This window comes from Miscanthus floridulus, chromosome 17 (genome assembly GCF_019320115.1).
Source record: "Miscanthus floridulus cultivar M001 chromosome 17, ASM1932011v1, whole genome shotgun sequence".
Taxonomy (NCBI): Eukaryota; Viridiplantae; Streptophyta; class Magnoliopsida; order Poales; family Poaceae; genus Miscanthus; species Miscanthus floridulus.
The window spans coordinates 3209076-3224143 of NC_089596.1; positions in this window are offsets into that span (position 1 = coordinate 3209076).

The window sequence follows — 15068 nt, forward strand, 5'->3', positions numbered from 1 at the left end:
GTTTCATCGGCAGTAGTCCTCAAGCCTCCCTTCATCGGCATCGACAATAACACCTCCAACCTCATCGGCAACGCCCGAGTCCAAATCAACCTTTCCATCGATCATCACCAGCTATCGGCAACCATCTTTACAAACCATCTTTCATCGGCTATCAAAGTATTCAATAACTTTCCCCTTGCCGATTAGTCCACTCCAATTATTTTGACACGTGCAAAAAACAGTGTCAACACATGCCCCCCAATTTCGGAGTATAAAACCATTAATGCTCCGAAATTTACTCCAGATAACGCTTGCCTTTGCCCGATTACCGTAACTCATTCTCCAAGCCAAAACTTGATTTGTTATCAAATCCAATCAAATCTAATCTTGATTCACGCACTTCAGTAAATATTGCACAATCGCCAACCACTCTTGCCTTGATTATGGTTAAGATACCGAAACAATAACCCATCGGCAAGATCTTAACATGATAATGCTGCCATTTTCAGAATTAAAATATCATGTACCGATATCCCTTCCAAGTCATGATTACTTGTTATCAACTCATCTGTACAATCCCCTGATTATCGCGCGAACAGTTACCATATCCCTCTGAACCGCCTTAACCTATATGCGCGCGACATAGAGATAAGTCCAAAATACCCTTATTCTGGGCGGCTTATAAATAGATTTCTCCGGAACCCTCATTTTCTATCTTCAGCCTCCAATCCTTGGCATTCTCTCTCTCCGGCGGCGACTCCAACGAACAACCGCGTGACCTCAACCAACAAGAACCCTTCTCCGGCGCTAACTTCAAGTTTCCGGCTCGTACCTCCACCTTCCTCAAGACAATGGCCATCAACTTCGACGTCCCCGCGGTTCGCTCCACTTCCATTACCTTTTACTTTGATCTTTTTGCAAATTCATTCAGTTGGTGATTCTTCCTTTCTTCTGTCTTCTGGATTTCATAACCTTAGGAACTGCGCAACAAATTAGTTATCCCAACCGATCAGCCGCACGTCCAATGCCTTGGACCAATGGGCAACCCAGATCCAACCGATCTGATCAATGCAGAGGTTAACAGAATCCCCTTTAGAGCCCAAAATTTCTCTTTGAATTTGTGGAAAGACACATTCCGATCTTGGCCCAAAACCACCAAAGGGTGGAAAGATTGGTACTTGAGGGTTAATAGATCGATGCAAGTATACTGGGCAGAACAAAGATTAGACCAATGCATCAGGCTCTCTATTGCCGATATGCAGAAAAATGAATTAATGATAATTGCAGCTGCTTATTTCTGGTCAGACACGACCAATACTTTTATGTTTGGACATGGCCCAGCTACTCCTACCCTTGCCGATGTCCACATGCTTACTGGCTTGGACATCTCAACTGCCGATGAAGGCTCCATCTATGGTAGAAAGTCTGAATATAGGGTGAATACCCGCAACATCGGCGGTTGGACAGGATATATTCAAGAATACCAGAAAACCGGGACACTTAGCCAGAGGGAACATGCCACATTCCTGAATATGTGGTTAGAAAAATTTATCTTCTGTGGTCGATCAGTAGGACCAACCAACGCCTTCCTCCCTGCAGCTGAACTTTTGGCTAATGGCGTAAGGTTTCCTCTTGGCCGATACCTTCTGAGCTCCACTTATCATCTTCTTCATCAAGTGTCTCAGAAACTTTTGCTTGGCGAACCCATCGGCAACCTGGGAGGCCCGTGGTGGTTCATCAACATGTGGTTGAATGCCCATATGCACAAACGTTTGCAATGGGACTTTTTTGCTCAACAATTCCCACGAGAAATTGCTGAAGACTATGTGCTCGGGGACGATGAATCGGCAACACGCTCACCCCTCAATTTTGGTGAAGCCATAATTGTCCTTCCTGGAACAGAAGCCAACGAAGACCAAATCGGCAGATTCTTTCAAAGCTTCTACAATGGTCTTTCTCGTGATCATAGGGCCTGGGTGCCTTATATCGACGAAGAAAACAGATTCCCCCTTCTTTTCAACTTTGCCGATGACACTCTGAATCAAGATAATGAGCTCATGATGGCTATCATCACTCCCAGGGCAATTCCAGTAAACACATTCGGCAGCGGGAAAAACACCAACATTACATATGAATTTTACAACCCATCGGCAGTATCCCGCCAATTGGCTTTTGGGCAACTGCCAATCAAACTCTGCTTTGCCGATGTGATCAAACCCAGGGAAACAATCACCTGCGGAACAGACTGGAACAAGGTAGTACAACTCTCTCCTGATGCCGATACTACAGATGTTGATCTATCCACCTGGACACCAATATCTTTCATCACCGAGTCATACAAGCAATGGTGGCGAGAGTGGAAAGAACAACTATTCGCAACTTCTGCTCACACATATCGGCACATGATCGACCCTGAATATGCCATCCCTGACGACGCGGTAAGTTTCCTTTAACTCCCTTCTGCTTTTCCCTTCATATATCAGTAACTGATTCTCTTGTAACAGGTTAACAACCCAGCACCATCGGTGAGCAAAAGTGGGAAACCCTTCAATCTCCGGTCTGTTTCCCCAACATCGCCGATCGGCTACAACGCTCCCACCTTAGCCGCTTTGACCCACCAGAAGATTCATACCAAGACCATCACTTCTAAGTCCAAATTGGCTACATCCAGGGCTACTCCATCGGCCGCTGCTACAACCTTGGTCAAAGCCTTTAAGGTAACAACCTTGTTTATTTTCACTTATGCCGATCACAAACTGTATTAACCTTAATCATCAGGGGGTAAGAGCTACTACTGGATCATCATCGGCAATTCCGCCGATATCAAGCACCACTTCTTTCGATAAACCTTCAGAGGTAGCTTCTTGACTTTATATTTTATCTGTTAAATATCATATCTTACACTTGTTTTGCAGCAACAATTGGGTACATCGGCAAACGTACCAGATGTCCAAGCTTCACAACCAACAAGTGTCGATGCCCCCCAGCCAATAGTTGCCGATGCCCAAGCAAAGCGCAAAGCTTTAACAGATACTGAAGCACAGCCAAAACGACAAAGGTCTATGCCGATCCCTACATCTGCCCCAATGTCATCGGTCATCATACCTCAAGAGCCCACCACCGATGAAGTCACAGAGGATATCCCATCGGCAAGCTCAGCCGATCCCCCACACGACATACTCCAGGTTGCTTCCTCCAGTCAAGCACAGGAAATTGCCTTGAAACAGGTAAACCAATCAGCCTATCTGATTTTACAATACTCATACTTACCCCTAACTGATCTCCTTTTCTCTCTCTCAGGAACAAGATTCCCCGAACAGCCTATTTTCCTTTGCCATTGACATTTCTGACGACGATGGAGAGGAGACAAGTTCTTCCCTTGCACTAGGAACAATATCGGCAGAGACTAAATCCAAGTTGGAAACCCTCCTGAACTTGCTACAGCAAGGTACCACCCAACTGGTAGATGACTCGGACCCCGCAAAGGCAATTTTCAAAACAATTCGTGGCCAGGTCCCTGCCGATGTTGAAGAAATACTCTTCCCAGCAGCTCACTTAGAAAGCCGCCAACTGCAATATCAACGGGCTGCTCAGCGTATTGCCGATAGAGCAGCTCAAGCTCAACTTAAAGAAGAGATGCTACAACTGAAACAAATCGCCGATGAGAAGCACAAGGGCATCGTCAACTTGCAGACTTCGGGTGCTGCACTTAAGCAGAAAATCTTGGATCTATCAGCAAGGAAGGTAGCTCTATTGGCTGAATTGAAAGAAATCGATGCAGCCTTAACTCATGCTCAACAAGAAGAAAGCCAGCTACCCAATGCCGTCAAAGCCCTTCAGCAAGAAAGAGATATCCAAGCTCGCAAGGCTTTAGCCATGAAGAAAAAACTCAAGCCTGTGGAGGGTACTGCCGATGACGATATCAAAGAAATGGAGGAAGCCGACCAGATTCGCCTACGTGCGATATTAGCTATCCAATCCTTGTTGAACGTGTAATCTTATTTATTGTATCGGCACTTTATGAGACATTGACATCCTTACATAATTCTAGCCGATAGTACTGTTATCGGCACTTGTACTTTTATGCATCTATCCAGATACTAGGGTAATATTTCTTTAAATATTTTCCATTTAACGCTCTGGGAAACACAACCCCTTCAAGGGTTTCTAAAATATATGCATTACCAGGAATAGACTGATTTATCCGATATGGACCTTCCCAATTAGGAGACCACTTTCCAAACTTTGAACTTTTAGTCCCAATCGGTAAAATCAACTTCCAGACCAGATCTCCATCGGCAAACTCTTTTACTTTCACCTTCTTGTCATACCATCTAGCTACCCTTTTCTTATTTTCTTCGATACTAACTAAAGCCCTTAACCGATGACCCGCCACATCTTCCAACTCATCCTTCATAAGAGTATTATAATCATCGGTTGTCAGCTGATTTTGAGAACATATTCGTCTAGAGCCAACCTTAATTTCCCAAGGCAATACTGCATCGTGTCCATATACTAACTGATAAGGCGTTACTTTGGTTGCACCATGGCATGACATCCGATATGACCACAAGGCTTCATTTAATACTGTATGCCACCTCCTAGGATTTTCTTCAATTTTGCGCTTAATGAGTTTGATGATCCCTTTGTTAGAAGCCTCAGCTTGACCATTAGCCTGAGCATAATATGGAGAAGAATTTAAAACTTTAATTCCCATACCTACAGCAAACTCATCAAATTCTCCTGATGTAAACATAGTGCCCTGATCGGTAGTGATAGTCTGAGGAATACCAAATCGGTAAACAATATGCTCTTTCACAAAATCAATCATATTGACCGATGTCACCTTTTTAAAAGGAATTGCCTCAACCCACTTTGTGAAATAATCGGTAGCAACCAGAATAAATTTATGTCCTTTACTCGATGGCGGATAAATCTGACCAATGAGATCAATAGCCCATCCCCGGAACGGCCATGGTTTGATTATAGGATTCATAGCCGATGCAGGCGCTCTTTGAATATTACCAAACTTTTGACATCCCTGGCATCCCTTAAAATATTTAAAACAATCTTCAAGAATAGTCGGCCAATAGTACCCATTCCTTCTGATCATCCATTTCATCTTGAAAGCCGATTGATGTGCCCCACATACTCCTTCATGAATTTCACCCATCAAGCTTTTCGATTCATCATTGCTAACACATCTGAGTAAAACTCCATCTATAGTTCGATAATATAATTCATCGTCGAGGAGCACATATTTGGTAGCTTGGAACCTTATACGTCTCTCAACCTTTCTATATGGATCCTTTAAATAATCGACAATCTCCTTCCTCCAGTCATCGGTATCAATTGCCGATGTTAGCACTTCCTGAATAGGCTGATACCCTGAAGCATGCTGAGCTAGTCGATTAGCTTCCTCATTATGCAATCGAGAGATATGTTCAAGACGAAAATCTCTAAATCCTTTCAATAATTGCAAACACCTTTCATAATACGAAATCAAAGCCTCACTTCGGCATTCATAAATTCCAGCCAATTGATTTATAACTAGCATAGAATCACCAAAGATTTCAACAACATCGGCACGTATCTCCTTCAGCAATTCTAACCCCTTTATCAAGGCTTGGTATTCAGCTTGATTGTTTGTCACTGTAGCAACAATCGGCAATGAAAACTCATACTTCTTTCCTTGAGGTGAAATTAACACAATGCCGATACCTGCTCCTTCACCACATGTGGACCCATCGAAGAAAAGTGTCCAGGGAGCAATCCCCAGAGAATCCACCGTATTACAATGCTGAGTGACAAAATCAGCCATCACTTGCCCTTTAACCGCCTTAGTTGATTTGTAGCGTAGTTCAAATTCTGATAATGCTAAAATCCATTTGCCGATTCTACCACTTAATATCGGCATCGACAGCATATACTTGACCACATCGTCTTTGCATATGACGGTACATTCGGCAGATAACAAATAATGCCTTAATTTGACACAAGAAAAGTATAAGCACAGACACAATTTCTCGATAGCCGAATACCTCGTCTCAGCATCCACTAATCTTCTGCTCAAATAATAAATAACACGTTCTTTCCCTTCAAATTCTTGAATAAGAGCTGAACCGATAACCGTATCATCAGCTGACAAATATAACCTGAAAGGCTTCCCATGTTGAGGTGGAACTAGCACTGGAGGATTTGATAAATATTTCTTAATTTCATCAAGGGCTAATTGCTGTTCAACTCCCCATACAAACTCCTGATCAGCTTTCAATTTAAGTAGTGGGCTGAAAGCCTTGATCTTACCCGACAGATTAGATATGAATCTTCTAATGAAATTAATCTTACCGATCAAAGATTACAATTCAGTCTTATTGGCAGGAGCAATTACCTTGTTAATTGCATCAATAGACTTCCTACTGATTTCAATGCCCCGCTGATGCACCATAAAACCCAAGAATTATCCTGCCGATACACCGAATGCACATTTATTAGGATTCATCTTCAATCCATGCTTCCTTGTGCACTCCAGTATTTTTCGCAGATCGGCTAAATGTGCTGTGATATCTCCAGACTTAATCACTACATCATCAATGTAGATCTCCACTAATGTGCCGATGTACTCATGAAAAATAAAGTTCATAGCCCTTTGATAAGTAGCACCGGCATTTTTCAAACCAAACGTCATGACTATCCACTCGAACAACCCCACATGCCCTGGACATCTGAAAGCAGTCTTGGGAATATCTTCCTCAGCCATGAATATTTGATTGTAACCTGCATTACCATCCATGAAGCTGATAATTTGATGTCCAGCCGCAGCATCAATCAACAAATCAGCAATCGGCATTGGATAGCCATCCATCGGTGTGGCTTTGTTGAGATTCCTGAAATCAATACAGACACGAAGTTTTCCATTTTTCTTATAAACAGGAACCACATTAGAGATCCACTCTGCGTATCGACATTGCCGAATAAACTTTGCTTCAATTAATTTAGTTATTTCAGCCTTAATGTCAGGAAGTACATTAGGGTTGCATCGGCGCGCTGGCTGCTGATGTGGCCGAAATCCAGATTTGATAGGTAACCGATGTTCAACTATTGATCGGTCTAATCCAGGCATCTCAGTATAATCCCAAGCAAAACAATCTTTATATTCTTTTAACAAATCTGTTATTCGCTGCTTACACTTGGAATCTAACTTAGCACTAATAAAAGTAGGTCTTGACCTATCACCATCACCGATATCTACTTCTACTAAATCATCTGCCGATGTGAACCCTTGACCTAATTTTCCATCATCGGCAAACCTATCCATTAAAACTCCTCTTCAGAACCGACTGCTTGGATCGGTGGAATTTCATAATCAGCAACTCTAAGGAACTCTTTTTCCCAAGCTTCTCCTGATATGCATTTAGTTCGCTCATAAGTATCTGATTCTGCCGATGCGATGATATAAGAAGAATCACCAGGGACGACCTCAATCTTATCCCCAATCCACTGTACGAGGCATTGATGCATTGTAGAAGGAACACAACAATTAGCATGAATCCAATCCCTCCCTAGAAGCAGATTATATGCACCCTTGCCATTGATAACAAAGAACGTCGTTGGCAAGGTTTTGCTGCCGATGGTCAATTCAACGCACACTGCCCCTTTAGCCGGTGACACATTGCCTTCAAAATCTTTCAACATCATATCGGTTTTGGTCAAGTCTTGATCTCCTTTACCAAGTTTCCGATACATCACGTAAGGCATAATATTAATCGCAGCCCCTCCATTAATAAGTACCTTAGACACAGGCTGCCCATCAACTCTGCCCTTCACAAATAAAGCCTTAAGATGCTGTCTCTCGTCATCGGTAGGTTTCTCAAAAATAGCCATCATTGGATCTAGTGTTAGCTGAGCTACTTGATCAGAGAGAACAACTTCTTCCTCATTATCAGATAGTGCCAGAAACTCCATCGGCAACATGAATACCATATTAACATCTGCCGATGGACCCTTATTTTTGTGTTTTACCTGCCACTGCTGATGACCAGACCTTTCATTGGAGGAATTTTCCTCTTGGTATAAATCCTCCTGCCGCTCACGTTGCATCCTCCTTCTCTGCGTCTTTGTCAGACCCTCTGGGCACCATCGAGGAAACTTGGTTTTCCAAACCGGCTGATAACAAGTCCTAGTTGGTTCTACACGACGTATATTAGGGTCCCTATAGAATATTTCCTCATCGGGAACTCTTGCGTTTGCCATCTCCTCAAGCTCCTCTTGATTCCTTGGAAAATATCCAGCGCGTTTACCAAGCCTCTCATGTACACTAAGTCTGCCCCCCAGCCGATCATGCACTGATGCTCTGCCTCTGATCGGCTCGTTGATAGACAAACCCTGACTACCACGTTGAAACCTCCTTTCTGAACGATTGACTCCGTAATAACCATTACACTCAGGGCAATTTTCAACAGTTGGCAATTTAATACCTTCTTCCCAGCAATGGATGAAAAACGGACATCTCCAATGATCTTTATGTCGATTCCATTCTTCCTGACGTCTCATTTCTTGCTGTTGTCGGTATCGGTCATTACGTTGACGCCAACCCTCCTGTTGCCTTCGATGAGTAATCACAATGCTAGGTCGAGGAGGATTTTTGGAACTACTGCTTTCTCCTAGCAAACCCTTACTTTTTGCATCATCGGTAGTTATCCGATGTTGGGGGTCCACTGACGCGTTTTTCTCAGCAGCCTCTGACGTCAATACCTTGGTCTTTCCTTTGGCATCCAACATATTTGCTGGAAAAGGGTGTTGATCAATTTTCATCGGCTTCTGGGTCTTGGAAGTACCAAACTTAATTCTCCCAGATTCAATAGCCGATTGTAACTGTTGCCTGAATACCTTGCACTCATTTGTACTGTGTGAAGTTGCATTGTGCCATTTGCAGTACAAAATCTTCTTCAACTCTTCTGCCGATGGGATCACATGATTAGGTGACAGCTTAATTTGGCCCTCTTGAAGCAGAAGATCAAATATTTTATCGGCCTTGGTGATATCAAAGGTAAACTTTTCTGGCTCTTTTTGACCAAAGGGACATGATATCGGCTTTTTATTCTTAACCCACTCAGCTAAGCCGATAACTGGTTCTTCATCAGAGTCAGAATCTCCTACTTCTTCAACAAATGATACCTTTTTACTCCAGTTCTTTTTAGGTTCAAAAACCCTAGTATCTTGATCAGAGATCCTTTGCACAAGATGACTGAGGCTTTCAAACTCCTGAGAAGCATATCTGTCCTTAAGATGTGGCAATAACCCTTGGAAAGCCAGATCGGCAAGCTACCGATTATCCAGCACCAGGCTGTAGCACTTATTTTTTACATCTCGTAGCCTTTGTACAAAGCTCTCTACCGATTCATCATTACGTTGTCTCAATTTTACTAAATCGGTAAGCTTCTTTTCATGGATTCCAGCAAAGAAATACTTATGGAATTGTTTTTCTAGATCAACCCAAGTAATAATAGAATTTGGTGGTAATGAAATGAACCATGTAAATGCTGATCCAGACAAAGATGATGAAAATAATCGAACTCTTAATTCATCTCTGTTAGCTGCCTCTCCACATTGAATAATGAAACGATTGACATGTTCCATTGTTGATGTATCATCTTGCCCAGAGAATTTAGTGAAATCCGGTACCTTGTACCGATTTGGGAGAGGAATTAAATCGTATGCAGGAGGGTATGGAGTTCGATAAGAATAAGTATTGACCTTGGGCTTTATCCTAAACTGATCCTTCACAATTTCTGCTATCTTATCGGCCCAAAAAGCATCAGCCTCCTGCTGACGAACTGGTTGAATTTCTACAGGAGGTACTTGCTGACATCCCTCCACATATCTTTGTGGCCCACGATCTCCAGCAATCGGCATATTTGCCGTTACTTGTGGTCCATTAGCCTGTTGGAAAGGATTCATCGGCTGGGCTGCCGATGGTTGATTCTGGAAACCAGCTTGCATATGACCTTGTTGAATCCCTACAACCTGCTGATTTCGCTGAACTGTATGTTGAACAGGTAACTGTCCTGACCAATCATTATTAGAACTCATCGGTACAAAACTTACCGATGGCTGGTAATGTGCTGATATTGTTGGATAATTATAACTGGTTTGAGGCATGAACTGAACCCCAGTTTGACTCATAGCAGGGGCTTTCTGCTGCATCGGCAGTAAGCTCGCCGATGGACTTGAATTGAATGTTTGAACCATAGGCATCTGGAAACCTCCTGGAGTTGGTTGCACAGAAGTAGTTGCGGCATATTGAGGCACTTGAGCCATCGGCGAAACGTCCGATGGTATAGGCGCTCTTCCTACTGCATCAATCACTGGAGGTAATCTAGGATTGAAAGCAGATGACTCTGGAGGCATGCCATATCCCCACCAATTAGTAGGAATCTGGCTATTCTGAGATACAGGGCCTGACATAGCTGATGCCGATAGATCTGTATTAAGCTGAACTCGCCCTCCTGGTAGTACCTGATCTGATTGTATCGGTGTAGATTGAATATTAGGTGAGCTTGCCAATACTGGAGGGGAAGTAACTTCTGTACCCACAACGGCCGAAGGAGCCGATGGAGTTTTGACAGATGCCGGCTCTGGTTGATGATAGGCAGGCCCAACGTAATGTGGCGCCGCTTGTCCTTCTTTGAGAGTTCGAACCACAGCATTATGAACAGTATTGGACAGCACATTGGAATGATTAATCAAAGCATGATTTACTGCAGAATTAACCATCTCTTGAAGTTTACCAGGATTGGAGTCAAAGGTAACCTGCCGAGGCAACGGCAAATCTTGCTTCTGGATGACTTGTCCACTCTTGTTCAAGCTAAACGATCTCAGACAAAGCTGCTTGTATTCTTCTACAGCCTTTTCCATAGCCTGCCTCTATTCTTCCTTGAGATCTTCTTCTGATACTGCGATAATGTTCCCTGAATCGATCTCGGAATTGAACATATTGATTGATCGGTCCCACCGAGCGTGCCAAAAGATGTGTTGATGCAAAAGTGGATCTGCAAACACAAAGGGCTAATACCCGAATCGATATCCAAAGCGTGCCAGTCGATTTGACCTGATAATCGACAAGGATGAAGATACGAACACTTTGGTCCTGACAACAGCGATACGCCCGGAAGTCACGGCCAAGAGGTGCTCACGTGGAACTCAAGAATCGCCGAAGGTCGCACTGAAACGATGCAGCTCGCCGAATCAATGAGAACTCGTAAAAAAGGAAAAATATGCAAATTGACGAAGTCGCCGAAAAGTAAGTAGATGCGAATAGGAGTAAAAATTGGTTTTGATATTGATTGATATATCTATTACATTGCCCCCTACTCCATATTTATACCCTGATCTAAAGAGATACAACCAAACACAACTAGGACACCGATCCCATATCTAAGGAAACACGTGACTCTTACATGAATCATACCCTAACAAATATAGAAAAGGAAATCAACTCCTATCTATTTCCCTGTCCGCCTCAATTACGATGGAAATCTCACCGTCCTCCTTCCCATCGGCATACTCCCTACTTCATCGGCAGTAGTCTTCAAGTCTTCCTTCATCGGCATACTCCCTGTTTCATCGGCAGTAGTCTTCAAGCCTCCCTTCATCGGCATACTCCCTGTTTCATCGGCAGTAGTCTTCAAGCCTCCCTTCATCGGCATACTCCATGTTTCATCGGCAGTAGTCCTCAAGCCTCCCTTCATCGGCATTGACAATAACACCTCCAACCTCATCGGCAACGCCCGAGTCCAAATCAACCTTTCCATCGACCATCACCAGCTATCGGCAACCATCTTTACAAACCATCTTTCATCGGCTATCAAAGTATTCAATAACTTTCCCCTTGCCGATTAGTCCACTCCGATTATTTTGACACGTGCAAAAAACGGTGTCAACAGTCGTTTATCTTCAATTGCCCTCTTATTACATATTTTCTTAAAAAGAAATATAGCCCAACGCAAAATATTTTGAAAAATTTGAGGGTTTGAGAGAGGTTACTCACATCAGTCCCAATTGATGTTTATTTGGATCTTATTGGAGTTGGAACTTGATTAGGAATAGGCAGCACTAAGGACTTTGAAGATTTGCTAAAAAAAGAGTAATCGGACGCTGCATCGGATTCTGATGTCTAGCGTTTGGTTAGTTCACAGGAGGTGAACTTGCTGCAAAAGAGTGACCGAACGCTGAAACAGTGTTCTCCCAGCGTCTGGTCAGATGGCGATCCAGCATTCGGTCGATCGAAGATGATGAAGGCAGCTTGCATCGGACTCTGGCTGTGTCCGATCGGTGTTCACCGGACGCGTCCGGTCATGATTCCAGGGGATTTGGACCTCTCTGGAATCGACTGGACGCTGGGTGGCAGCATCCGGTCGCTGCCACCGGAGCGTCTGGCCAGTAGAAATCATGCAAAAATCAAACTCTCTTCTCTGTTTCCTATTCTACTCTGTGGGGCCACTATAAATCTCCGCGTGCGGTTCTTTGACCTATCTCTATTCTGCATTCTCGCCACCGCCACACCCGTCCTCTGCGCCACCGCTAGCTCCACGCCGTGCGCCACCGCTGCTGCTGCCCACGCTCCGCCACAACTGCGCCTCCACGCCATGTGCCACCACCACCTCCCCTACCCGCAGCCATGCCGCCACTACCCACGCCACCGTGCCCTGCCCACAGCCACGCCGTCGCTGCCCGCGCCGCCGTGCCCTGCCCACGCCGCCTTCGTGCACCAGCGCCGCCATACGATCCAAGCCGGGAGTTCCTGCCATCGCAAGCGACAAAGCCACTTTCCTACTCGCCCATGCCCTAATCCACTACCCTACATTGCATTGCTTGGCCACCGCACTTCGCTAGAACCCTAATCACCTGTTACTGACCCGATGGTCCCCCAATTCATTCCTCTTCTCGTCGTTTCACCGGTTCGTCAGGTAGCAAGCCCTCGGTTCTAATTTCGCATCTAATTGCTTGCTTTCCTAGGGTTTCGTATCTCTAGATGAATAATTAAGATTATTTGTATACCCTCTATTCTATCGTGCAGCGAGTCAGTGCTGTTGTGGTCTTATTTGCAGTTGACAGTCAACTCGGGGCCAAGCTTGCGAGTACAGATCGAGGCCAAGCCTCGGAAGTGACAGTTGGCAGTTGATCTTTGTCAGCAATAGTTGTTCTTTTTAGATCCATCAGATGGCTCATGTCAAGAATGTTGGAGGTGGTCCTAGTGATGAGGATCCAAGACCCCCACCTCGCCAGCCAACTGATCCAAAAGGCAAGGCAACAAAGAAGCTTACAACAAAGAAGCAAAAGTATCTAGATGCAGATACAGCTAGAGTAGCCATAGTTGCAGCAGCAGCATAGCGTACAGAGGCAGGAGGTGCTAGGAGTGGAGTATAGATCGCAGACCAGCTTTCTCCATCTACGAGGGCTACACTAGAGCAGGTTGAGCACCGTTATGGTGGTCCAGCTAGGACTATCATGGTTGGAGGACGGCGTATGGCTATTGATGAGAGTTAGCCTCATGGGGAGTCACAGCAGGAGCCACCGCCAGTAGAGCAGACTCAGGAGGGAGAGCAGGCCGAGAAGACAGAGCAGGCACCTCAGCCATAGTTTTGCCGCTCTGGTCGTACCCGTGCTCTAGTTACTCCAAGGTTAGAGACACAGCGGAGGGGTTCAAGTCCACCACCTAGACCATAGGGTCTGCCTCCAGTAACCCACCTAGATTTGAGGGATGCCATGGCCAAGCAGGTGTAGCAGCTCATATTTGTGGACTTTGAGCAGTGGTTCCGCCGAGGCGAGATGAGCATGCTTCAGAGGGCTTCTACACACCACTGTAGGAAGACTTTTATAATGCATATCTTAATAGTGGGGCACTATTCAGGTCACAGAGGGTGTATAGCATTGAGACCATTGTAGCGGCAGCTAGAGAGCATATTCGCCCCTACCTAGCATATCTACCAGGGCTGACAGATTTACTTGGACGAACTAGATTATATGTTCCATCTTGGGTCCGTTAGTTCTATACTTCACTCTAGATTGACCCACAGCACAGATTTATACACTTTGCATTCAGAGGCAAAGATTACAGACTGACGAGCACTAGGGTCAAGGAGATTCTCAGGCTTTAGGAGCAGCCCATCAGGCTACATGAGGTTTGCTATGGATAGATAGCGCCTCCCAAACATCCTTATGGTGGTTTGGTACCTCCTACAGATCTAGTCCGCCACTACTTCAAAGAGCCTTTTGGTGAGGGTTTGAGCAGGACTCCAAGTGATCTCACTCCTACAACTAGAGTGCTGGATGCTATTATGAGGAGGACCCTGATTCCAAGGATGGGGTATCATGAGGGCTTGACTTGCATTCAGTTATGACTTCTAAACTCCCTGATGCAGCAGACTATGTTTGACATTTAGGGTCTCCTTCTATTAGAGATGGAGGATACTATTGCTGAGGGGTTCAGAGGTCATCGTCAGTTGCCCTATGCTCACTGGATCACATTTCTTATTCATAGGGAAGTTATAGTGAGGCACCTAACATGCTAGCTGAGTATAGTGGTGCTACTATAGAGTTTCCTACATATAACCTGACTTAGATGATTCGCCATAGTACACCGAGTGCACCTAGCTAGCCACGTCGTTGTCTAGAGGTGCTAGAAACTATAGCCCAATAGGATGATACTATCAGGGGCATAGCAGCTATAGAGAAGGAGGAGCTTGATGCTCAACAGGAGAGGATGGTCGAGAGTGACCCCAGCGACAGCTCAGATGAGGACTACCGCGATATCCCTCAGATGCCTCCTCGACGACATAATCATGAGGCCGGTAGCTCCAGTTTAGCTCCGTCTGCACCATAGATAGACCCTGCTCTACTTGTCATACTTGAGCGGATGAGGCAGGATCAGGCTTAGGAGACCGCCGCTACTTTTGCACAGTTCCATACTCGATAGGATGAGTTTCAGCGGTAGCAGCAGGCCATGCATAAGTAGCAGCTCCTCATGCAGCAGTAGCTACTTGGGTTTATGCAGCATGTTGTGATAGCTATTGGGGTTTCACCGCATA